This window comes from Anas acuta, chromosome 2, assembly GCF_963932015.1.
Source record: "Anas acuta chromosome 2, bAnaAcu1.1, whole genome shotgun sequence".
Lineage (NCBI taxonomy): Eukaryota > Metazoa > Chordata > Aves > Anseriformes > Anatidae > Anas > Anas acuta.
This window is the reverse complement of record NC_088980.1, coordinates 91,978,963-92,002,496: the sequence shown is the minus strand read 5'-3', so window position 1 is coordinate 92,002,496 and position 23,534 is coordinate 91,978,963. Positions and strand designations below refer to the sequence as shown.

General features: G+C 46.0%; 2 long non-coding RNA genes across 4 annotated transcripts; both read left to right on the top strand.

Annotated features, from left to right (window-relative positions):
- The first annotated feature begins 247 nt into the window (after window positions 1-247).
- LOC137850805 (uncharacterized) lies at window positions 248-3,712 on the top strand. Of its 2 annotated transcripts, XR_011092824.1 has the most exons (5): window positions 248-332; window positions 989-1,068; window positions 2,115-2,390; window positions 2,663-2,783; window positions 3,498-3,712. It is a non-coding gene; the product is annotated as an uncharacterized lncRNA (long non-coding RNA). The 2 variants fall into 2 exon arrangements; XR_011092823.1 differs by lacking the exon at window positions 248-332 and having other exon boundaries at window positions 577-1,068.
- A 16,013-nt stretch (window positions 3,713-19,725) lies between these two features.
- Window positions 19,726-23,114, top strand: LOC137850804 (uncharacterized). Of its 2 annotated transcripts, XR_011092821.1 has the most exons (4): window positions 19,726-19,790; window positions 19,905-19,976; window positions 20,249-20,414; window positions 21,480-23,114. It is a non-coding gene; the product is annotated as an uncharacterized lncRNA (long non-coding RNA). The 2 variants fall into 2 exon arrangements; XR_011092820.1 differs by having other exon boundaries at window positions 19,735-19,976.
- The last annotated feature ends 420 nt before the right edge of the window (window positions 23,115-23,534 follow it).

Below are 23,534 nucleotides of genomic sequence, written 5' to 3'. Positions count from 1 at the left end.
GCTGCCCACCCGATTCAGACCACCGCAGTTGCAAAGGACTGGAAAAGTTTTCCGAAGAAACAAGATGTTTAACAAGGAGATGCATAGTTTCCTTCTTAAGGCTTCCTGGAGAATTGGGGTTCTTTCCTATTGCCAGCTCGGAGGAAGAGAATTGTTGATTTCCCCTTCTCTTTTCTTCCATGGAAATCAAAGGTGAAGTGCTCTCCAAGTACGGGCACCGTATCAGAATCAAGCTCCTTTTGCCTGTAGTCCTTTCTCAAGGAACAGATTTATCCCACACCTTCCGCAGACGTAGGGGAGCAGAGAATAATTTGGGATCTACTCTAATTCAAGTCAGTTTGGGCATAGTGGTACTTCTCTAGCTCTTTCTGAGACATACGCATTAGCTACAGGGAGTGTTGTGCTGTCATTGCGAGGCGCCTGCGGTGATGATTTCAGAAACAGTCCTGAATGATGTCACCACAGCACTTTGGGAACAGCTGCCTCTGTGCACGTTTAGCTGGGAGGGACAGAGAAGGGTGCTGGATGTGATGAAACCACGCGAGGATTTGTGGATCTCCCCTTGAGGTGCAGAGAGGGCCCATTCCCTTCTGTAAGTGTTTTGTTGCTGGCTGAGGAAAAAAATGCGTGTTTTTTGTTTTGTTTTGTTTTGTTTTTTTGTTTTGTTAAGCATAAACAAGAGGCTTAGGAGTCCCCCTGTCACGTTCAAATTCAGGACAGCAATGGACTTCCTCACATGGGCTGGCCTGTCGAGTAGTGTCTCAGGCTGTGGTGTATGAAGATGCACTCCATCTGCTTTCAGGGTAGCACTTGCAGTGGGCAAGCTGCCTGACCTTGCCATTTTTCATTTCATTTTTCACCAGTTTTGCTTGTTCTCCACAATTCATCCCTACTCGGTCTAGGAAAATAAATAAATAAATAAATAAATAAATAAATAAATAAATAAAAGGATTTCCTCTCCGTTAATTCCATGCTCTTAACTTGACAGATTTGGTTATTGACTTGGAAGGCAAATATCTGGCCAGACTGCAAGACGTATGCTCACAGCGTGGGACAGCTCTTGTAAAGGTGATTCAGGGTAGTTTCTGGAAAACAAGACATCAGATCTCCAAAGCAGCTTTCTTTGTGCTAATGTAGGAAGGGCGAGTAAGAGTAAAGGTAAGAGCCCAGGTAGCGTAAGAAGCAGCAAGTGTGAAGGAAACTTCCTTCTGGCTCATACAGCTCCATATCTAGTTGTCAAGCATGACAAGAGCAGTTCTAAGTTTCTTGGGGAGAGGTAAAAAAGAAGAGCCTGTGAGATTGTCAAAAGGAAAAGTGGGATTAGCTTTTTCAGGAAATCATAGGAACTGGAAAGAGAGGTTGGAAGAGTGCTTTAAGCCAAGACAGAAACGTATTAAACCTCAAACCTAGGAGTTGGATGAACCAAGAAATGAACACATTTTGATGATGGCGTTGTGCCCAGTGTTATCTTGGGAAACATGGTTTCCACCTAAAATGTATCTGGGGCTTGAAGTTTTCCTAACGCCCTTCTCTGTGTATTCCCTACTGCTTGGTAAGCGCTGAGGTCACACTGCAGACAGTGTGACCTCTCCCCACCACTGAGCTGTCTGTTTGCACAACGCGCCTAGCAACAGAATGGCTTGGACACAACTGCGCCTAGGAGCGAGGTCATTCAAGCTGGTGGACAAGGTAAAAGCTCTGGACAAGTGAAGGGCAGGGAGGGATGGATGGACATACAAGATGATCACTTTAATCTCATTTCTCTAAGAATCCTTCCTGAGAAAACAAAACAGCACAGAACAAATGAAACAAGCAGCCAGCTTGCTGGAGACATTGTCTGGGAGACAGTGAAAACACTTCCAGACAAAAACATACCGAAGGACTAACTCTTTGAGCTTCATTCGAATCAGACAGCATAACCTCAAAGTCCTGTTTCTGTTTGTAACAGGCTGGTACAGTACCATGTCACATTCGATGACTTTGCAGCAGAGATGTCAGGAGTGCAGCTTGGGATCACCTCCTTCTACTTCGAGTTCGGTTGGAAGGGATGAGCAAGGAATTTGTCCTGGGTTGGCGGAAATCTGTTTCAAGTCTGTTTTCTAACACTCTTACAGACCCTTCTCTGTCCATCGGCCCGTCCTGCCAACTCTGGTGTGAGTGTGAAGCTGTGGCAAGAGGGGTTTCCCATTCCTGTTTGACCTGGTGGACACCAGCTTTCCTAGGAAATTGTTGATGTTGCTGAGGAGGCGGCAGTGTCAAAGGCCTTGTTGATGAAGGTACAACAAGCTGGGGAGGCTTTGGCAATTCTGCACAATGCTGCTCCCTGACTGTCACTCCAGACTCAGATTCGGAAAGAAGCAAAGCAAGCTAGAGGAAAACTGGATGTCCAGGTAATTTTCGTTTCTTTCTTGTTTCATTCTTCACTTGTAAGAAAATCTAAGTCTTTAAACCGTTTGTCTGAAAACACAGCTTTATGGAAATGCTTCTGGGTGTGCTCCTTCCCCTTGTTTGGAACCTGCTTCACCTCGCTTCAGCTAGAGGACACCTATGCTCAAATTTATGCTTCCCACGAGAAAGCGGGGTTCTTTCGCTATTCTTTTCTGTGATGGTTGCAGGTGAGGTTGACAAGAGTTGTCAGTACGATTCTTCGTTTCCTTTGCAGTATCCAAAACTCCGTGTTACAGCGGATCTTCTCCTCTGATCCGAAAAGCTTCACAGGCCAAAAGAGAATTGAGATGAAGAAGGCAAGAGAGAATGCAGACCAAGACTTCCAATTCCCCCCCGTAAGTTTTGTGAGGGAATCGGGTGCAGTTCTGTAGTGGTAGAAAGTTAATAAAATCCTGATCGTGCACTTGAAGGCAAGCAATGCTCTAAAAACGAAGAATGCAAGGCCCTGCTTAAGGGCAATCTTCAGGCTGCTTCTCGATCAGCAGCTGATTTGCTTCTTCCACACCCTCATCTCCACTTGCTTAGCAGTTGTGAAGGTCGGAAGCACACTCCGTGTTTTTCATCCATCCCCTCTGTGTATCTTTTCCCTGACAGCAACTTCTGTCGTGGCTCTTCACATCCAGCCAGAGCAGTTTCTTTGCCTCCGCAACCTGCAGGCTGTCCTCTCGTGTGTACCTGTGGTGGACTGAGGGTAATGCTTGTAAGGCACACAGATGCTGTATTCACTGGGACTTTGAGAAAAGAGAGCAAGAAGCTCACCTGCGCAGCAGTTTCTTAGATTTCTGTCTATCTATCTATCTATCTCTCTGCATATATATTTCATTACTTATTTACTTATTTAAAGATCCTTGCAATAGAATAGATGCTTTAAGAAAGCTTACTTGTTCTTCTCCTTTCCTTGTTTTGAACGTTTACTTATCTAAGCGATCCTTAATGTTACGCCATTGGATTGATGTAGTTCTCAGTTCTTAGAAGTTCTCAAAGCGCATCAGGGATTTCTCTATTTCTCAATCTTTCCATCTGCATTGAGACCTCTTATCTTACTTTAGGTATGAGGTGAAGAAGAACACTGCAACCAGCTGAAGCCGTATCGGACACATGCTTCTGTTCTGCTCGGAAGTAAACCAGAGCGATTCCACGGTGTACTTTAGACAGATTTCCTCTGGACTCAGCATCCCCAAGGGATATTTCCAAGCTCTCGGAAGGACCTGTCGTTCTCTCTGACACTGCAGTCTCCATTAGGAAGGGGTAAATATTCCTTGCCCTTGTGCAAAGGAACTACTCAGTTAGCTGTTTCTAACCCAGATCTCTTTGTTGTCTCTATTGACTGACACCACGGGGCTAGCCAAGCTAACCCACTGAAAATGGAAGGAGTGGGACTACTTCCAAAGCCTGCTGCCGCTTCTAAGCAGAACTGCGCTGTAGGTGGAGATACAGCAAGAGGACACGTCCAGGCCACGCTGGAACTGCAAGGCACCTGTCCGAGCCACAGAACAAAGTCAGCGATTCCCAGTTGGAGACTGGTGCTCGCCCAGTGACCCAGCAGCTGGAGCGCTTCTGGTTGCTGCTGCTGGGTTCCCGTGAATCAGCCAGGGATAGGAGCTATGAGAACGACTGAAGCGATCTGAAGATACCTGAAAGAAAGAAAAGAGGAGAGAAGAAGACAAGAAGGGAGGGGAGGGGAGGGGAGGGAAGGGGAGGGGACGGAATAAAAGAAAGAGAGGGGAGGGGTGGGGAGGGAATTGGAGGGGAGGGGAGGGACAGGGAGGGCAGGGCAGGGCAGGGCAGGGGAAGATAGTGTAGGGGAGGTATGGGGAGGGTAGGATAGGGTAGTGTAGCATAGCATAGCGAAGTGTAGCATGTTAGAGGGGAGGGGAGTGTAGGAGAGTATAGGGTAGTGCAGGGGAGCGGAGTTTAGGGGAGTGTAGGGTAGGATAGGGGAGGGGAGTGTAGGAGAGTATAGGGTAGTGTAGGGGAGGGGAGTGTAGGGGAGTGTAGGGTAGGATAGGGGAGGGGAGTGTAGGAGAGTATAGGGTAGTGTAGGAGAAGGGAGTGTAGGGGAGTGTAGGGTAGGATAGGGGAGGGGAGTGTAGCAGAGTGTAGGGAGAGGGAGCATAGGGGAGGGGAGGGGAAGGGAGGGAAAGGGAGGGGAGGGAAGGGGAGACAAAAGAGGGGAGGGGAGGCCAAAGAGGGGAGGGGAGGGGAGTGCTACCATAAATAAAATTGCCACATACATGACATTCTGGATCTGGAGCCAAATCTTTGTGTTGCTGAAGGGATGCAAGACACAGACTCCTGATGGCTCTGGAACAGGAGGCGTTTATTGCCCTTTTTCACTCCTACATGTCCTCTCCCCGTAGCCCCACGTGCTGTCCATGCGCCCGAATCTATCCTACAGTTGGTCAGAGACCCTCAGACATGCGCCTGGAGCCAGCCAGCAATTGCCCACTGCCCAAAGGTCCTCTTTAACACTGTAGCCAATTCTTGATCTCAGCCTTGCTCAAGGTTTTGTTTCTACCGCTTGTTTCCTCATTACCTCTAATTCAGGGACCTGCGAAACAGCGCGAAGCCACCTGAAAATTCCCTCCCCACACGTTGCCATTCATTCCACAACCTGATTTATCGCTGCCAGCCGCGCCTTGCACAGTGCCATGAAAGGTTTGGCGTGCACAGAGCTGGCTGAGGATTTTCAGAAATAACTTTCCTTAGGAACTGCATCAAGACTTTTGCTGGAAGGCAAAAGATCGGCTGATTGATTAACATAGGGATGGCAGCTGAGCAAGGGAAACATCTTCCAAACCTCCAAATATTGCCTGTATGCAGAACTACAACTCCTCTGCTCTCCGGTTAGGAGTTTCCGCCACCTGCTTGGGAAGCAGAAGCAGTAACATGGGATTTAGAGGATCCAGCTGAAGCGTCAGTGCCAGTTAGAGGAAACCATCAATTTACGGGGTTTGAAGAGAGTTTGACCGGTTTTCCAAGGAACATGTACTAGTGCTGCATATCTATGCATCTAAATATCTCTACAGCTGGCTTGTATCAGACATAGAGTGGCCATCAGGACTAGGGAAGCGGTTGTCCCTCTGTGCTCGGCTCTGGTGAGGCCGCACCTCGAGCACTGTGTTCAGCGAAGACCTCGAGGTGCTGGAGCGTGTGCGGAGAAGGGCTCTGAAGCTTGTTAAGGGTTTCGAGAACAAGTCTGGTGAGGAGCGGCTGAGGGAGCTGGGCTTGTTCAGCCTGGAGAAAAGGAGGCTCAGGGGAGACCTTCCTGTGCTCTACAGGAAGCTGAAAGGAGGCTCCAGAGAGGTGGGGATCGTTCTCTTCTCCCAAGCCCCAAGTGACAAGACAAGAACAAAACCCCTTAGGTTGTACCAGGGGAGGTTTCGGTTGGTTCTTACGAAAAATTTCTTCGCCGAAAGACTTGCTCTGGTGGGTTTACGTGGCAAGGTTTTGGTAGCAGGGGGCCATAGGGGTGGCTTCCGTGAGAAGAATCTAGAAGCTGCCCCACGTTAGAGAAGGGCTCCACTGCTGGCCAGAGCCAAGCCAAGAAACGATGTCGCTTGTTCCTCTGTGAGAGCGTAATTAAGAAAGGAGAAAAAAAATAACAACAAAAAAAAGCTGCTTCACAGGGAGAAAGAGAGGAGAAGCAGCCCTGCAGCCCCCCAGGGGAGTGCAGCAGGAGGGCAGGAGGTGCTGCAGGCAGGCAGCAGCAGTTCCCCTGCGGGCTGTGCAGGGAGAGGCCCCCGGTGGAGCAGGCTGTCCCCCTGCAGCCCATGGGTCCCCCACAAAGCAGATCTCCACGCTGCAGCCCCCCCGTGGGTGGAGGAGCCCCCGGTGGAGCAGGTGGATGTGGCCTGGAGGAGGCTGCGGCCCATGGAGAGCCCCCGCAGGGCAGGAGCAGGCCCCGGGCCGCAGCTGCAGCCCCCCCGTGGAGAGGAGCCCCCGCAGGAGCAGGGGGTCTGGGGGGAGCTGCCGCCCAGCCGTGGGGGACCCGTGCTGGAGCAGTTTGCTCCTGGGGGATGGATGGATGGATGGAGCCCGTGGGACGGAGCCGTGTGGGAGCAGTGCTTGAGGAGCTGCTGCCTGTGGGCAGCCCGTGTGGGATCAGCTGGGGAAGGACGGCAGCCCGTGGGAGGGACCCCACGGGGAGCAGGGGCAGGGAGGGAGCGAGAAGGAGCGGCGGGGACAAAGCATCAGGGACTGACCGCAGCCCTCAGTCCCCTGTTTCCCTGCGCTGCTCAGGAGGAGGAGGTGGAAGAGGGCAGATGGGGAGAAGACGTTTTGGGTTTCTTTCCTTTGTTTCTCACGTGTCTAGTTTGTTGGTAGTAGGCAATAACTCTTACTATCTCCCTATGCTGAGTCTGCTTTGCCCGTCACGATAGTTGTTGAGTGATCTCCCTGTCCTTATCTCAGCCCTTGAGCCCTTTGCATCGTATTTTCTGCCCCTTTCCCTTTGAGGAGGGGGAATGAGAGAGCGGCCGTGGTGGAACTCGGCTGCCCACCCGATTCAGACCAGCGCAGTTGCAAAGGACTGGAAAAGTTTTCCGAAGAAACAAGATGTTTAACAAGGAAGTGCATAGTTTCCTTATTAAGGCTTCCTGGAGAATTGGGGTTATTTCATATTCCCAGCTCGGAGGAAGAGAATTGTTGATTTCACCTTCTTTTTTCTTACATGGAAATAAAAGGTGAACTGCTCTCCAAGTACGGGCAACGTATCAGAATCAAGCTCTTTTTGTCTGTAATCCCTTCTCAAGGAAAAGATTGATCACACACCTTCCACAGATGTAGGGGAGCAGGGAATAATGTTTGAACTACTCTCATTCAAGGCAGTTTGGGCATAGTGGTACTTCTCTAGCTGTTTCTGAGACAGACGCGTTAGCAACAGAGAGTGTTGTGCCGTCACTGGGAGGCGCCTGCGGTGATGACTTCAGAAACAGACCTGAATGATGGCACCACAGCACTTTGGGAACAGCTGCCTCTGTGCACGTTTAGCTGGGAGGGACAGAGAAGAGTGCTGGATGTGATGAAACCACGTGAGGATTTGTGGATCTCCCCTTGAGGTGCACAGAGAGGGACCATGCCCTTCTGTAAGTGTTTTGATGCTTGGCTGGGGAAAACAGTGTGGTTTTGTTGTGAATGCTTCCTTGTAGTATTCTGTAGTTTGTGTCAAGTCCTTACAGAAGCCTCAAGGTTGGTACTTTGCTCAATGATGGAGCTGCACAGAGTGAGAACAGACCCAATGTACGGGGGAGGGCCTCTGCACGTTCTCTTCTTCCTACAGACGATCAACAAATAAGGGGAGACAGAGAAGAGTGTGCTGTGGTCCTCCCATAGACCGCAAGTGCTAAAGCATAAACAAGAGGCTTAAGAGTCCCCCTGTCACGTTAAAATTCAGGACAGCAATGGACTTCCTCACATGGGCTGGCCTGTCGACTAGTGTCTCAGGCTGTGGGGTATGAAGATGCACTCCATCTGCTTTCAGGGTAGCAATGGCAGTGGGCAAGCTGCCTGACCTTAACATTTGTCATTTCATCTTTCACCAAAGTTTTGCTGGTTTCCCACGATTCAGTCTTGGTCTAGGAAAAAAAAAAAAAAAAAAAAAAAAAAAGTGAATTCGGATCAAAATAAAAGGATTTCCTTTCCATTAGTTACGTGTTCTTAACTTGACAGATTTGATTATCGACTTAGAAGGCAAATATCTGGCCAGACTGCAAGACTTGTGCTCGCAGCGTGGGACAGCTCTCGTAAAGGTGAGTCAGGGTAGCTTCTGGAAAACAAGACATCAGATCTCCCAAACAGCTTTCTTTGTGCTAATGTAGGAAGGGCGAGTAAGAGTAAAGGTAAGAGTCCAGGTACCATAAGAAGCGGAAGGTGTGAAGGAAACTTCCTTCTGGCTGATACAGCTCCATATCTAGTTGTCAAGTATGAAGAGAGCAGCTCTAAGTTTCTCGGGGAGAGGAAAACAAAGAGACGGGGAGATTGTACAAAGAAAAAAATGGGATTCCCTATTTCAGGAAATCCTAGTAACTGGAAATAGAGATTGGAAGAGTGCTTTAAGCCAAGACAGAAACTTTTCAAAACTAAAGCCTAGGAGTTGGATGAACCAAGAAATGAATCCATTTTGATTATGCAGTTGTGTCCAGCGTTATCTTGGGAAATATGGTTTCCACATAAATGTATCTGGTGCTTGAAGTTTTCCTAAGGCCCTTCTCTGTGTATTCCCTACTGTTTGGTAAGCGCTGAGGTCACACTGCAGACAGCAGCACGTCCTCTCCCCACTACTTAGCTGTCTGTTCTCACAACACGTCTAGGAACAGAATGGCTTGGACACAACTGCGCCTAGGACCGAGTTCATTCAAGCTGGTGGACAAGGTAAAAGCTCTGGACAAGCGAAGGGGAGGGAGGGATGGATGGACATACAATATGATCGCTTTAATCTCATTTCTCTAAGAATCCTTGCTGAGAAAACAAAACAAAACAGAATCAAAAAGAACAGAACAGAACAGAACAAATGAAGCAAGCAGCTAGCTTGCTGGAGACATTGTCTGGGAAACAGTGAAAACACTTACAGACAAAAAACATACCAAAGGACTAACTCTTTGAGCTTAATTCTAATCCAACAGCATAACCTCAAACTCCTGTTTCTGTTCGTCACAGGCTGGTACAGTAACATGTCACACTGGATGACTTTGCAGCATAGATGTCAGGAATGCAGCTTGGGATCACCTCCTCCTTCTACTTAGAGGTCAGTTTGAAGGGATGAGCAAGTAATTTTTCCTGGGTTGACAGAAGTCTAAAGTCTGTTTTCTAACACTCTTACAGACACTTCTCGGTCCATCGGCCTGTCCTGCCAACTCTGGTGTGAGTGTGAGGTTGTGGCAAGAGGGATTTCCCATTCCTATTTGACCTGGTGGACACCAGCTCTCCTAGGAAATGGCTGATGTTGCTGAGGAGGCAGCAGTATCAAAGCCCTTGTTGATGAAGGTACAACAAGCTGGGGAGGCTTTGGCATTTCTGCACAATGCTGCTCCCTGATTGTCACTCCAGACTCAGATTCTGAAAGAAGCAAAGCAAGCTAGAGGAAAACTGTACGTCCGGGTAATTTTCTTTCTTTCTATTTTTTCATTCTTCACTTGTAAGAAAACCTAAGTCTTTAAACCATTTGTTTGCAAACACGGCTTAATGGAAATGCTTCTGGTTGTGCTCCTTCCCCTTGTTTGGAACCTGCTTAACCTCGCTTCAGCTATAGGACACCTATGCTCAAATGTATGCTTCCCATGATAAAGCGGTGTTCTTTCGCTATTCTTTTCTGAGATGGTTGCAGGTGAGGTTGACAAGAGTTGTCAGTACGATTCTTCGTTTCCTTTGCAGGATCCAAAACTCCGTGTTACAGCGGATCTTCTCCTCTGATCTGAAAAGCTTCACAGGCCAAAAGAGAATTGAGATGATGAAGGAAACAGAGAATGCTGACCAGTATTTCCAATTACCACCCGTAAGTTTTGTGAAAGAATCCGGTGCATTTCTGTAGTGGTAGAAAGTTAATCAAATCATGATCGCGCACTTGAAGGCAAGCAATGCTACAAAAATGAAGAATGCAAGGCCCTGCTTAAGGGCAATCTTCAGGCTGCTTCTAGATCAACAGCTTATTTGGTTCTTCCACAACCTCATCTCCACTTGCTTAGAAGTTGTGAAGGTCGGAAGCACACTCCGTCTTTTTCATCCCCTCTGTGTATCTTTTCCCTGACAGCAACTTCTGTCTTGGCTCTTCACATCCAGCCAGAGCAGTTGCTTTGCCTCCGCAACCTGCAGGCTGTCCTCTCGTGTGTACCTGTGCTGGACTGAGGGCAATGCTTGTAACGCACACAGATGCTGTATTCACTAGGACTTTTAGAAAAGAGAGCAAGAAGCTAACCTGCGCAGCAGTTTCTTAGGTTTCTGCATATCTATCTCTCTATCTATCTCTCTGCGTATATATTTCATTACTTCTTTACTTGTTTAAAGATCCTTTAAATACAGTAGATGCTTTAAGAAAGCTTACTTGTTCTTCTCCTTTCCTTGTTTTGAACGTTTACTTATCTAAGCGATCCTTAATGTTATGCCATTGGATTGATGTAGTTCTCAGTTCTTAGAAGTTCTCAAAGCGCATCAGGGATTTCTCTATTTCTCAATCTTTCCATCTGCATTGAGACCTCTTATCTTACTTTAGGTATGAGGTAAAGAAGAACACTGCAACCAGCTGAAGCCGTATCGGACACATGCTTCTGTTCTGCTCGGAAGTAATTCAGAGCGATTCCACGGTGTACTTTAGACAGATTTCCTCTGGACTCAGCATCCCCAAGGGATATTTCCAAGCTCTCGGAAGGACCTGTCGTTCTCTCTGACACTGCAGTCTCCATTAGGAAGGGGTAAATATTCCTTGCCCTTGTGCAAAGGAACTACTCAGTTAGCTGTTTCTAACCCAAATCTCTTTGTTGTCTTCTATTGACAGACACCACCCGGCTAGCCAAGCTAAACCTGTGAAAATGGAAGGAGTGGGACTACTTCAAAAGCCTGCTGCTGCTTCTAAGCAGAACTGCCATGTAGGTGGGGACACAGCAAGAGGACACGTCCAGGCCAGGGTGGAACTGCAAGGCACCTGTCTGAGCCACACAACGAAGTCAGCGATTCCCAGTTGGAGACTGTTGCTCAACTAGTGACAAAGCAGCTGGAGCGCTTCTGGTTGCTGCCGATGGGTTCCAGTGAATCAGCCACGGATATGAGCTACGAGAACGGCTGAAGCGATCTGAACTTACCTGAAAGAAAGAAGACAAGAGGGGAGGGAAGGGGAGGGAATAAAAAGAAGGGAAGGGAAGGGAGGGGAGGGGAGGGGTGGGGAAGGGAGGGAATAAAAAAAAGGGAAGGGAGGGTAGGGTAGGGTAGGGTAGGCTGGTGTAGTGTACTGTACTGTACTGTAGTGTAGTGTAGTGTAGTGTAGTGTACTGTAGTGTACTGTAGTGTACTGTAGTGTAGTGTAGTGTAGCATAGTAGAGGGGAGGGGAGCGTAGGAGAGTATAGGGTAGTGTAGGACAGCGGAGTTTAGGGGAGTGTAGGGTAGGATAGGGGAGGGGAGCGTAGGGGAGCATAGGGGAGGGGAGCATAGGGTAATGTAGGGTAGTGTAGCGAAGGGGAGTGTAGGGTAGTATAGGGGAGGGGATTATAGGGTTGTGTAGGGGTGTGTAGGGGAGGGGAGTGTAGGGGAGTGTAGGGGAGTGTAGGGGTGTATAGGGTAGTGTAGAGGAGGGGAGTGTAGGGGAGTGTAGGGTAGTATAGGGGAGGGGAGTGTAGGGGAGTGTAGGGTAGTAGAAGGGAGGGGAGGGGAGTGTAGAGGTGTGTAGGGTAGTATAGGGGAGGGGAGTGTAGGGGTGTGTAGGGTAGTATAGAGGAGGGGAGTGTAGGGTAGTATAGGGGAGGGGAGGGGAGTGTAGGGGAGTGTAGGGGTGTGTAGGGTAGTATAGAGGAGGGGAGTGTAGGGAGTGTAGGGCAGTATAGAGGAGGGGAGTGTAGGGGAATGTAGGGGTGTGTAGGGTAGTATAGGGGAGGGGAGTGTAAGGGTGTGTAGGGTAGTATAGAGGAGGGGAGTGTAGGGTAGTATAGGGGAGGGGAGGGGAGTGTAGGGGACTGTAGGGGTGTGTAGGGTAGTATAGAGGAGGGGAGTGTAGGGGAGTGTAGGGGTGTGTAGGGTAGTATAGAGGAGGGGAGGGGAGGGGAGTGTAGGGGTGTGTAGGGGAGTGTAGGGGAGTGTAGGGTAGTATAGGGGTGTGTAGGGTAGTATAGGGGAGGGGAGTGTAGGGGAGTGTAGGGTAGTATAGGGGTGTGTAGTGTAGTATAGGGGTGTGTAGTTTAGTATAGGGGAGGGGTGGTAAGGGGAGGGGAGGGGAGGGGAGGGGAGGGTAACAGAGTGTCGGGACAGGGAGCATAGGGGAGGGGAGGGGAGGGAAGGGAAAAGAGCAGATGGGAGGGGTGGGGAGTGCTACCATAAATAAAATTGCCAAATACATGACATTTTGGATCTGGAGCCCTTTTTCACTACTACATGTCCTCTCCCCATAGCCCCACGTGCTGTCCACGCGCCCGAATCTATCATACAGTTGGTCAGAGACCCTCAGACACGCGCCTGGAGCCAGCCAGCAATTGCCCACTGCCCAAAGGTCCTCTTTAACACTGTAGCCAATTCTTTATCCACGCCTCCCTCAAGGTTTTGTTTCTACCACTTGTTTCCTCATTACCTCTAATTCAGGGACCTGCGAAACAGCGCGAAGCCACCTGAAAAGTCCCTCCCCACACGTTGCCATTCATTCCACAACCTGATTTATCGCTGCCATCCGCGCATTGCACAGTGCCATGAAAGGTTTGGCGTGCACAGAGGTGGCTGAGGATTTTCAGAAAGAACTTGCCTTAAGAACTGCATCAAGACTTTTGCTGGAAGGCAAAAGATCGGGTGACTGATGAACATAGGGATGGCAGCTGAGCAAGGGAAGCATCTTCCAAACTTCCAAATATTTCCTGGATACAGAACTACAACTCCTCTGCTCTCCGGTTAGGAGTTTCTGTCACCTGCTTAGGAAGCAGAAGCAGTACCATGGGATTTAGAGGATCCCGCTGAAGCATCAGTGCCAGTTCGAGGAAACCATCAATTTACGGGGTTTGAAGAGAGTTTGACCAGTGTTCCAAGGAACATGCACTAGTGCTGCATATAGATGTTTGTAAATATCTCTACACCTGGCTTGTATCAGACCTAGAGTGGCCATCAGGACTAGGGAAGCGGTTGTCCCTCTGTGCTCGGCTCTGGTGAGGCCGCACCTCGAGCACTGTGTTCAGCGAAGACCTCGAGGTGCTAGAGCGTGTGCGGAGAAGGGCTCTGAAGCTTGTTAAGGGTTTCGAGAACAAGTCTGGTGAGGAACGGCTGAGGGATCTGGGCTTGTTCAGCCTGGAGAAAAGAAGGCTCAGGGGAGACCTTCCTGTGCTCTACAGGAAGCTGAAAGGAGGCTCCAGAGAGGTGGGGATCGTTCTCTTCTCCCAAGCCCCAAGTGACAAGACAAGAACAAAAAACCTGAAGTTGTACCAGGGGAGGTTTCGGTTGGTTATTGCGAAAAATTTCTTCGCCGAAAGACTTGCTCTGGTGGGTTTACGTGGCAAGGTTTTGGTAGCAGGGGGCCATAGGGGTGGCTTCTGTGAGAAGAATCTAGAAGCTGCCCCACGTTAGAGAAGGGCTCCACTGCTGGCCAGAGCCAAGCCAAGAAACGATGTCGCTTGTTCCTCTGTGAGAGCGTAATTAAGAAAGGAGAACAAAAATAACAACAAAAAAAGCTGCTTCCCAGGGAGAAAGAGAGGAGAAGCAGCCCTGCAGCCCCCCAGGGGAGTGCAGCAGGAGGGCAGGAGGTGCTCCAGGCAGGCAGCAGCAGTTCCCCTGCGGGCTGTGCAGGGAGAGGCCCCCAGTGGAGCAGGCTGTCCCCCTGCAGCCCATGGGTCCCCCATGGAGCAGATCTCCACGCTGCAGCCCCCCCGTGGGTGGAGGAGCCCCCGGTGGAGCAGGTGGATGTGGCCTGGAGGAGGCTGCGGCCCATGGAGAGCCCCCGCAGGGCAGGAGCAGGCCCCGGGCCGCAGCTGCAGCCCCCCCGTGGAGAGGAGCCCCTGCAGGAGCAGGGGGTCTGGGGGGAGCTGCCGCCCAGCCGTGGGGGACCCGTGCTGGAGCAGTTTGCTCCTGGGGGATGGATGGATGGATGGAGCCCGTGGGACGGAGCCGTGTGGGAGCAGTGCTTGAGGAGCTGCTGCCTGTGGGCAGCCCGTGTGGGATCAGCTGGGGAAGGACGGCATCCCGTGGGAGGGACCCCACGGGGAGCAGGGGCAGGGAGGGAGCCTGAGGGAGCGGCGGGGACAAAGCATCAGGGACTGAGCGCAGCCCCCATTCCCCCATTTCCCTGTGCTGCTAAGGGGGAGGAGGTGGAAGAGGGCAGATGGGGAGAAGGCGTTTTGGGTTTCTTTCCTTTGTTTCTCACGTGTCTAGTTTGTTGGTAATAGGCAATAACTCTTACTATCTCCCTATGCTGAGTCTGCTTTGCCTGTCACGATAATTGTTGAGCAATCTCCCCGTCCTTATCCCCCGTGGGACGGAGCTATATGGGAACAGTTCCTGATGAGCTGCTGCCTGTGGGCAGCCCCTGCAGGATCAGTTCGGGAGGGACCCCACGGGGAGCAGGGTCAGAGAATGAGCATGAAGTGGTGGTGACAAAGCATCAGGGACTAACCACAGCCTCCATTACCAGCTCTTCAGGAGGAGGTAGAAGAGTAGGATGGGGGGAAGGTGGTTTTGGTTTGCTTTAATTCTCACTGCTCTAGTCTGTTAGCAGTTTGCAATGAAGGATATTAAACTCCCTACAATGAGCCTGTTTTACTTATGACAGTAATTGACAAGTGATCTCCCTGTCCTTATCTCAACCCTTGAGCTTTTTCCCCACCATTGTATTTTCACCCCTGTTGTCCTTCTCAGGAGTGGGGGTGAGAGACCAGTGTAGTAGTGCAGAGCTGCCTACCAATATAAAACCAACACAGCACCTGTACGCATTAGACATGGAAAAGATTAAAGCAAGCATGACTTCTATTCAGAAAATGCATCTTTGAATGAGCATGTCTGTAAGAGGCCATGCTAATAAATTGTTTCATTCCACCTAGATAAAGTAAACTTACATGGAGGCAGGTTACAATACAAGGTTGGAACAAACATTGGTTTCAAAATAATTTTAGACTAAGAAAGCATTAGAATAAGTCTACAAGAAACATTTTATACCTGAGCAAGCATGGCCACATCACATGAAGATCTCAGTAAAAGATTTTGGTACAGATACAATTATTTTAGAAATAAGTCTGCCCAAAAAAGGGATTTACACAGGACATGTTACTAGGGGCACATAATGAAAAAAAATAATAATATAAAGCAACAGCATAAGTATGTCAAGAGTATCAGAAAGATAACGCACAAAGCAGCATTGTTAACAACAAATGTTAAAAGTAACAATCAGTTTACAGCTATACTTGAAAAAAAAATAATAAAATAAAAGTATACTTAGACTCATTAACAGATAGAAAAAGAAGAATCTAGTACTGGGACTGGCAGGGATGGAGGTAACTTTCCCTGCAGCAGCCCATGCAGTGCTGTGCTCTGTACTTGTAGCTAGAACAGCAGTGTTATCACACCAGTGTTGTGTCTATTGCTGAGCAGTGCTGGCACAGCATCAGCACTCCCTCTAACCCCCCCAGAGCCAGCAGGCTGGGGATGGGCAAGAGGTGGGGAGGGGACATCACCAGGGCAGCTGACCTAAACCAACCAAAGGGATATTCCATACCATGTGATGTCAAACTCAGCAATAAAAGGTGGAAAAGAGATGAAGAGAGGAGGGGTGAGCTTTCATTGTGAAAACAATGTCTGTCCTCCCAGAAAACAGCTACGTGCATTGAGGCCCTGCTTCAAGGACATGGTCAAGCATGGTTGGTGGGAAGTAGAGAATAATTTCTTTCATTTGCACTTCCACACACTTCCACACGGTCTTTGCTTGTATTTTTGTTTTGTTTCCCTTTTTCCCCTTTTCCCTTTAGTATTATTAATTAATAATAATTTTACTTTAATAATTATTTTTGCTGTAATTAAATTATCCTTATCTCAACCTGTGTTGTTTCTTTCCTTTTCCTCTTCCCCTCCTCTCCGGAGGAGGAGGAGTGAAAGAGTGGTTATGGTGGAGTTCAGCCGTCTGTCAAGGTAAAACCACCACTAGCAGAGAACAAAAAGTCTGAAGAAACTACTCATTTTCTTCTTTTGCGAAGAACTAAGCAAAGAAATTGTGATGACATTATTTGATGAGAACACCCTTACAAAGAAGACAGAGATGTAAGTTAGAATACGGAAAGAACAGATTGCAAGTTCTTTGTAAAGGAAATAGGATGAATGTCCTTAGACCATGCTGGCTTGACCCTAGGAACTGACCAAAGCAATCTCCTCAGCATTCACAAATTTCCTGGGAACTCGAAGGCCAAGAGAGACCTAGAGGACAGAAAAGTAGTCACTCTCTGCATTTACTTTTTACTATTTACGGGGAAAAAACAAATTAAAAGAAATAAAATAAAATAAAATAAAATAAAATAAAATAAAATAAAATAAAATAAAATAAAATAAAATAAAATAAAATAAAATAAAATAAAATAAATTACATTTGAAACATCTTTAATGCATTCACTGGAAATAGCAAATATGCTTCAATCACCTGGAATAAGGACATTAATATAAATATATATATATATATTTATTATTATTATTTTTTGCCAACACCTCATCATGTTTGCTTCCTCCCTTAACAGGTCAGTTATCCCATTTCTTCCCCCCTTATCTATGAGGCTATACATCACTGATAATAAGGCTGTGAGCATTGTTACCTACAATATGCCTAAAGCAAGCTAAGGAAGACAGCTACGGGATTGTAAAAGATCTCCACACAATCACCATATTTTTCTTCCCACTTAGTACACTAACAACTGAGTGACAGACCTGACATTTCTCACCTATTAAATCCACAGTGCTCTCTGACCACATATAGCAAGTTTCTGGAAATTGTCCCCGCTGTGAAAAACATGTGGACATCCCATCACACCTTAGTCTTGCAAGTCATGTGTTATAATACCAGCACACAGAAGGTGCGAAACCATGATTTCTCTCCAAGACTGCTGCATGCCCCTCTAGGCCAACATTTTAATCACATTCATATTACAGTTTAGCTAAAATTTGGTTTTGGCCATGGACCCATATTACCTGCACCAGCACTAGAAGAACTGAGCAACATTGCATTCAACTATTATACACTCACTGCACAAGCAGTATTCCCTAGAGCTACAAATTTACCAAATCTGAACATGTGTTTTCAAGAGGGGCAAAAGTTCCCTCATTCTCTGATACCATAGTTATTTTCCTGTTAAACATCAAACTTTTTAAAAAAGCAAGCCTTTTCTTGACAATGACTGAAGTTTGTTTGGTTGTTTTTTTTTTGTTTGGTTGGTTGGTTTGTTTTTGTTGGTGGTGGTGGTGGTTTTTTTTGTTTTTTTTTTTTGTTTTTTTTTTTGGCAAATTCATTGGTAAACATTCTACTGAAGCTTTCATTATTAAAAAATAGCTAATACATTTAAAATAGATGGTAGAATGCAAAACATAGGCACTGAGGAAATACTTCAAATAATATTTTTTTGTTTGTTTTGTTGGTTGGTTGGTTGGTTGGTTGGTTGGTTGGGCTTTTGTTTGTTTTTGTTTTAAAATATAAGGTGCTTCCTTTAATATCATGTGAGGATGTTTTGTGTCTTCAGGGAGAGGGGTACAAGAGAAGAGCAGCAGTCTTACAGTCAGGCTCTGGATCAGATCTAAGAAATACCACATGATCTCTTCCTCTGCAACTGCTGCCTGGTGCCTCTCCCATTTACTGCTCTTGATAGGAGGACCACAGAATGCCAATAAATAGGTTTTATCTTGCATGGCTAATAATAAACAGAAAATTGGCAGCTTAACACATACTTGCTGTTTTCACCTTACATATGTTTTGCCTGCATTCAGTTCCTTTTGTCAAACTTCTATTTAGTGTTTTAGTGCATATACAGTTATATTAGAGACTTACAGAGTCTCTAGTATATGATTTCTAGTCATATGATTTCCTTGATCAGAGCACAAGACAAACTATTCTTGAATTTGCCACTTTCTCTCTATTTGCACATAACTGCAATTTACCTAAGAAAGGATAATTATTTTTTTTTTTCTAGGCAACTGCTATTTACATAAAATGTTCATCCTGATTGTTCATTTGTCTTTTCTGGTAACGCAATTTAAAAGACGTATTGAGAATGAATACAATTACCCTTCTAAGGCAGTCGAGGCATTTTGTTTTTAAAGAGAGTTTGAAAGTTCCTGTATTCATACCTGGCATTGAATGTTTTCTGAAAATTCCTTCATGCAACGTCTACAGATATTTCTTATATTAGGAAAAAAATCAGACAAAATAATTTAGACCAAAAGATTGCTACTTCTGAATCTCCCTTCTTTTCCTTGCTTTAGCTTTCACTTTTTTCCACTACTACTCTACCCTTCCCAGTGAGTCCCCCTGCCTTTAATTCTCCTTTGCTTCTGCTTTTGTCCCTTATCAGTGGCTTATGTCATGACTTAAGTGCTGGTAAAATGGAGCAGATGAGGTACGGATTATATGATTTAAAAATGTTTTTGTCTTTGTTCCCATTGGAAAATACTACAGATTGGTTATATGAAAGACTTACAGATATATACATCTTCTAGGATCAAAGGTGCACCCACCTTTTTCTTGCTGTTTTGTATTTAAAAGTAATCATGTTGGTCAGAAAATATTTTACAGGTGACCTGCTGCCAAAAAGAATTTGATTTTTTTTTTGGTCATTTTGATTTACTAGATCTCAAGATAAAAGAAAAGAACATTAAGAATAAGCCATTAAGTCACTTAACCAAACAGTCCTAAAGGATCTTACTGCTGAAGTGAACTGCATTTCAGTGTTTCTTCACCTGCTATGATGAATGATGCATGAAACACTTCAGATAGTACCAGAGTGATGAGCTGACAATGGGATTTTACTTGGCTTTGCTGGAAAATTACCAGTGGAGGGGGGTGAGGGGGAAGTATTAAGTAGTTTTGTTTCCCAGCTTTTACTGTACTCCTTAGTACACCTACATATACTTTTACTTGAATGAATTAAAGCTCTTTCCCCCGTCCTTCATAATGGAGGAAACACTGCATCACACTCGCTTTGTAGCTAAGATTTACCCACATGGAATTAAATCCATATATTTGTAAAAAATATTTTACAGGTCTCCATATACACAAAATGAGCATTTTGTTATGTTACTAAGTAGAGGCTGTACAGAAGGTAAGAATTTTCTTTTTTATTTATTTCTTTTATTTATGTTCATTTATCTTATTTTAACAGGCTCTTTACTGATTTTCCTCACAGAATGACTAACAGAAATATGACCCTTACACACCATTTGTAGTTAATTCATTAGGTCATCTCTAATTACTAAGTCCCTTGTCAGGTTATTTCTATTAGCGATAAGGAGTAATTGACATTAAAACATTGAAGCCAAGTAGATGAGCTTATTCCACAAGGTCTCTTGGCTCCACCCTTGTGAAATGAAATCTGCCAGGTGGGGATCATATGACCTTTGCTATATAGGAAGCATGAGGAGCTATGGGAAGAATTACTTCCCTAGGGGAGATTGAGGCTCAGGTTATGTAGGGTGCTCTTCTACTGTGATGGTAAAACAGATGCAGTGTTCCCCAGTAGCCTGCTTTTTCTTCATGTTTTCTACCATCTCTGTAAAATAGGTCTAGAGACTCTATGAGCTAATTACACTGATGTTGCCTTCTCAGTACAGTAAAACCCTGGTGATGCTACTTCACTGGGAAGTTGTTCGGCAGTGACACAAGTTCAGATGCTGGCAGGTAAGTGTCCCCAGATCTGGTCCCCCAGTCCTGGCCCCCATTTCTAATAGCAGCTTCCCAGGATCCAACCTGAATGATCCTCTCATAGGAGAGGATAGTAGTCCTCCAGGTTAATGAGTCACAGCAGAGCCTTCCTAACGTCTCTGACATGTGCCCCAGGAAGACAGCACGCTTCTCTGGCTAGGTTATTTGGGCAGCAGATAGGAGCCTCAGTGCCCCTCAGCAAGGAGTCCACAGTCACCAGGACTTTCTGTTCTTTTTTTGTGGCACAGGTTACAATGCAGTGCTCCATCTGGCCCTGACCCTTATGTCTTGCGCTTCCCCCAATCTTGACTCTTCTCGGGGTTGCTTCCTGGGTTCGGACTACTGTCCAGACCCTCAGCCTCTTCTGCAACCTCCCTGAAAGCCTCAAATCTACTTCTCAGGGACACTGTGGGGGTAGGTGGCACTGTGGGTGTTGGGGGCAGACATCTCTTTGTGCTCCGAGCCAAGACTGTCTCTTGAGGACAGTCTGGCCCTCTGTTCCACATGTGTTCAACAGGGGCAGCCTCTACCCCTTGTCAGGACATAGGAGAGGGCTGCTGAGCAACAGCAAGGGCGGGGAGACCACTCCTATTTGTCACCCTCAGAGCCTCCCTCAGGCTGCCAATTTCTCATTGCAGCCCAGCCACCTGCTGGAGGAGTCCCTGAAGCAGGGCACACCTGCACCCGTGACAGCGGTCTCCTCCCTCGTGGCCCAGCGGGGCCTCCAGATTCTGGGGTTCCCCACAGTCACCTGTCTGGACTGCTGCCTCCCCCCTCAGGGGATCTACCTGGGTGCCCACATGAGACCAGAGAGGTAGCATCTCCTCCGTTTGGGTTACTGCCTCAGACTGACTGCTGCGACGCGTGCCCACCATGGCGAGGTCTAGGTTCTCCTCCCCGCCCCGCGCTAACTGCCAAGCTGGTCCTGTTAGCACGTCCTGTTGCAGCGTCCTGGTCCCCAGATTTTTGCACCAGGAATGTGATTCCACAGAGCCCTCAACCAGTTCTTTAGCTTTGTAGGTTCTGAAATCGTCCCTGGCTTAAACAGAACTACTTCACCGCCTGTCACTAAGAATCGTTGCGGAGGCCTAAAAGCTGAGTTGCTTTTCTGTTATCTGAACAGGCAGAGAGACTTGGCCTCCCTTCTCTGTTGAGTTTGGTGCTGCCTAGTCTTAACATTTTCAGTACTCAATTGTGTAGCCCAGACTCTCGTATTTTGAGAGGTATTGCACTTCCATTAAATAATATGGGAATCCCATTTTTCTGTCTCGGGTGAATGGTGTGAGGCATTTATAAACCACTGCAGATCGTGGTTCTTGTCAATTGCCATGTAAATTAAGGCCATACAAGTACCTTCTACTGTTTCATCTTCCCTTTCATTTGTAGTCAGGTTACTACTAAATATTACACATTCGGTGAAATGTCCTAAAAAAAAAAAAAATACTTTTTAATTTTAACAACTTGTTTTTCTCTCTCTAGGTCTGCCAGTAGCTGACAAAGTGGGGAGGTGTGCTTTTCTCTTTCATTCTTGTGAAGTTAGAGGCATTGCCAATTTAAACTGTGACTGAGGCTCTGCAATGAAGTAAGTCTATCTTACTATTTCAAATTCAGTGATGCTACCTGAGTCTACGTAATTAACTTTCAAGGATTCAACCAATTTAAAGCTTTTGGACAATGACAATTATTTGAAAACATTCCTACAGCTTTATTTTCTTCATTTACATTTGTTTGCTCTCTCCATCTCATTCAAAGCAGACAGAATCACAGAATTTCTAGGTTGGAAGAGACCTCAAGATCATCGAGTCCAACCTCTGACCTAACGCTAACAGGACTGGTTTGCTTCTCTCTTCTCTGGAAATTTGCACTGGGAACCATTGTTAGAATCAGAATCCTGATCTAAGAGTGTGATGAAAAATGTTGCATTCTAAGTTGGAAACTGGAGAGGAAAATATTCATATATATGTAAGAATTGTATTCAAATAGCTGATTAAACCTTTTCTTACACTTCAACAGATACTTACACCTTTTCAGGGAAAACTTTAAACCTGAGAAGCAACAGATAGTTTCTATATTTCCCTTGGGGATAGTGTATGCTTCTGTATTTTGCTTCTATAGAAACAGTTCAAAATTTTAAAGTCATTTTGTCAGACATACAACCAAACAGTTTTGCACAGCATTGCATGTTTCTCCCTCCGCCCCTCCCCCCAGACAGATCAAACCCTGAATGCAAGACAAGTAAATAATGCCAACATGTAAAACTAACTTGTAAATACTTGTAAAAATCTGTTGTGACAGACTAATATGTGGTTGTATCTGAGCTTGGAGACTGCAACCATCTTCAGACTTCCAGATCTAGAGGAACACTTTGGCTGTAACCTAAAAGCCGCGTGTACATAAGCTCCTCCAAGGCAGCCAATCTTCTTCCCATGACCTGCCAGGAAAGAGCAATGTAGGCATGTAACCAAACTAAAGCCAAAACTTCCAGCCCAGTCCTTGACCTGAATAGTGATTGAGGATCTGGATCCTGACATTTATATGTGATAATTTATATATAGCCAAAGTAAATACTGTAGTCAGAGGTCATGGGGCTAGATTTTGAACAGTCCTACTTAAACAAGAGATCTCAGAAAAGCAAATTTAAGTAATATTAATGTCAAGAAAAGTAATTCTATTTGCTATATTCTTTATCTGTTGTGACTAGATAGATGAAAATCTATTATAGCAATTTTGCCTCTAAGGTCATTTTCTTTTTTATTTATTTTATTTGTTTAACAGGCTCTGTATTTATTTTCCTCACAGAATGACTAACAGAAATGTGACCCTTGTGCACCTTTTGTAGTTAATTCCTTAGGTCAACTCTTCCAGTTTTCTTAAGACTTACCTGTGCTCCAAGAGGCAAGGTTAGATTGGGCAATATAAGCAACATGGAAAGCTCCAGGAACAATTTCTTTTAAACGGGTTAATACCCATTATCCAGTCCTGCAAATCTGAAAATCTTTGTCTGGAGGTTGTCTAACATCCCTTCAATTTACTGTTGGAATAGAATATGTTTCATTATCACTTAGTATAAATGTATGATATCCTTCACAATCATTAAATATTTAATGTCTCCTATTTTTTCTGGTATATTTATTTCTAATGCAGACCACCATCAAGGATTTTGTTGTTGATGGTTTGTGGTTTTTTTTTTTTTTTTGAATATACTTAAACCTTCCAATTGCTCTTAGAATAAGGATAGTTTCACTCATATACACGTTTTCCTACTATTATCTTAGGCCCTCCCAAAATGCCTTAATTCAATGAATAATTTATGCTAATTGGCATGAATATCAATCATTCCATGACTGTTCTGAAGATGATGCTACTGTTCAACACATATGGAGATGCTGAATACTAGCTTCTTCATCAAAACCATAGAAAATCTAAGGCACTAATCTAGAGTACCATTCAAACTGGTAAGCAAAGCTTGAAAAGCTTAGAAGAAGCATAAGCCCCTTCATTCCAGTAGCAGGTATAGTATAAAGAGCACCACAA